The sequence below is a fragment of the Elephantulus edwardii genome, unplaced genomic scaffold (assembly GCF_000299155.1).
Source record: "Elephantulus edwardii isolate Elephantulus edwardi_28Jun2011 unplaced genomic scaffold, EleEdw1.0 scaffold00278, whole genome shotgun sequence".
NCBI classification, from domain to species: Eukaryota; Metazoa; Chordata; class Mammalia; order Macroscelidea; family Macroscelididae; genus Elephantulus; species Elephantulus edwardii.
The window spans coordinates 350,218-352,967 of record NW_006400028.1 but is presented as its reverse complement, the minus strand read 5'-3'; the positions used below and the strand labels follow the sequence as shown (position 1 = coordinate 352,967).

The 2,750-nt window shown below is 39.2% G+C and overlaps 1 protein-coding gene across 4 annotated transcripts in view; it reads left to right on the top strand.

Moving 5' to 3' along the window:
• The window catches only part of SCN8A (sodium channel, voltage gated, type VIII, alpha subunit), a 352,497-nt gene that overhangs the window by 185,080 nt on the left and 164,667 nt on the right, over positions 1-2,750 (top strand). The window lies entirely within an intron of this gene.

Genomic DNA, 2,750 nt, shown 5'->3' with positions numbered 1-2,750 from the left:
CCCCCCACCCCACCCCCGTTTGCTCCTCTCCTTCAAACGCAAAAGAAAAACTCCCTCATTAGTACGCATTTTAGTGTTAAAATTTCCTGAGATTGGCTTTATATCTTAACATTAGTCTGTTCTAAAAGATGATCCATGTGCACTGGAGAAAAATCTATATTGTCCTGTACTGAAATGTACTGCATAAGCCTGTTATGTCTAATAGTTTGCTGTAGTGTAGTGGCTTGTGTGTTGCCATAATACTAAAACCTATGGCACCAGTATTTCAAATACCAGCAGGGCCATAATGGTAGATAGGTTTCAACAGAGCTTACAGATTAAGACAGACTAAGAACCAAGACTAGGCTTCCACTTCTGAAATAACAGACCCCTTGGAAGCCCTGTGAATAAGAGAAGAATTTTGTCTGATATGGTTCCAGAAGGTGAGCTGGCACTACATCAGGCTGGAAGGCACTGAAATCGAGAGCTGCCTCCTCAAAGCAGAGTCATGACAGGAATGAGGTAGAACTTGCACCCAATAGAAGACCTTCATTTGCTGATGAAGCAAGATTCAAAATTAAGATAAATAGCTGCAAATGTCTATTAATAATGTGTCCTCTCTCCATACCTTTTCAATCTATATGTAAAATAGATTATCCAGGAGGCTGGGCTCTATGAGGAGAAATGTGGCATCAGGATTGGAGGTAGACTCATCAATAATCTGCATTATGCAGATGACACAATCCTGCTTTCTGAAACTGAGAAGGACCAGAAGCACTTGCTGTAGAAGGGTAGGGATTGCAGTCTTCAATATGGATTGAGGCTCAATATCAAGAAAACAAAGATTCTCACCAATGGGCCAATTGGCAGCATCGTGATAGATGGTGAAGAGCTTGAGATTGTTAACAGCTTTAGTTTGCTTGGCTCCACAGTCAACATTCTTGGTACCAGCAACCAGAAAATTAAAAGATGAATTGCATCGGGAAAGTCTGCTGTCAGAGACCTCTCAAAAGTACTGAAGAGCAACTGTGTCAATCTGAAGACTAAGGTGTGCCTGACCCAGGCAATATTCTTTGCAATTACTTGCTATGTGTCAAAAAGTTGAACAATGACTAGGGATGATAGAAGGAGAATTGATGCCTTTGAGTTATGGTGCTGGAGAAAAGTATTGAATGGACTGCTAAGAGAACAAACAGGTTCATTCTAGAGAGGGCAAGAACAGGCTGCTCTTTGGAGGCGAGGATTTTGAATCTTCATCTGACATACTTTAGATATATTGCAAGGCGGAACCAGTGCTTGGAGAGGGACATGCTTGGGAGAGCGGAAGGACAGCTCAAGAGAGGAAGACACTCAATGAAAGAGATTGATTCAGTGACTAGGGTAGTGGGGGTAGAAATGTGTCAGAAACAATAAGATTGGCACAGGATAGAGCAGGATTTAGGGCTGTTGTAGTGACCTTATGTGTCACAGGTGACCCAACAGCATACAGCAACAACAATTACAACTTGGAATGTACGCTGTGTGACTCTAGAACAATAAATGTCATGGAATACATAAAGATTGGCATTCCAGTCCTTAGTGAGTTGAGGTGGACTGGATTTTCCATTTTAAATCAAGCAATCATATGCTTGAATGACAAATGAAGAAAAAAATTTAAAAATGTGAAGCACATACTGTAGAAGATCATAGACTGCAGCCTTCAATATGGATTATACTTCAACATCAAGAAAACAGAAATCCTCAGCATAATGTTAGCTGGATAAAACACTCAAATTATCAGCGGTTTTATTTTACTCTGATCCATAATCAACAACTGTGGTAGCGTCAAAAGATGTGTTGAATTAGGCAAATCAATTAAGGACCTCTTTAAAGTACTAAAGAATCAGGGTCTCATTTTTAAAGACAAAGCTGTGCCTGATCCAAGCCATGGTATTTTCAGTTCCTTCACATGCATTTGAAAGTTGGACCATGAATATGGAAGACTAAAGAACTGATGTCTTTGAATTGCCGGGTTGGTGAAAAGTATTGAATATCCTATGGTCTGCCAAAGGAACAGACAGATCTGTCCTGAAGCCAGTGTGGCTGTGAGTGCTCCAAAGAGGCCAGCATGGTGACACTTCATCTCATACAACTTGCACGTATTGTCCATAGGTGTCAGATCTTGGAAGAGGCATCATCCTTAGAAAAGTAGAGGGTCGACAAAAGAGAGGAAGACCCTCAGTGAGATGGATTGACACAATGACTGTAGCAAAAGGCTTAAATAGAGTGAAGATTGTGAGGAAGGTGTGTTATAGGGACCGGGGTCAGTCTCGTTTGTAGAGTTGCCACAAAACATCACACCTACAGCACCTAACCGTGAAGTCTAATTGGTTTATACAGATCCGCTTTTTCTTTACTGACCTTCCTTCAAGGTATTTTGTCCATTATTGAAAGTAATGTATTGAAGTCTCTATTACTGTAGAACTATCTCTGTCTTTAATTCCATCTATGCTTGCTTTATGTATTTTGGAGTTTTGATGTTAAATACATAGATATTTACCATTTTTTTCCTTCCATTAAACTTTTTGTTTGAAGCTTATAAATCATAATGTACTTGAATTCAATCATTCATGGGCATTTTATTTTATCACATTGATAACTAGAATTAATTACAACATTAATCAAACCCCTATCACATATTGCCTTTCCCTTCTATCTTCTTTTTTTTTCTATAATTTTATTAATTTTCATAAACATTTACAGAGATTTTGGGCTTCCACTCATTCATTGTT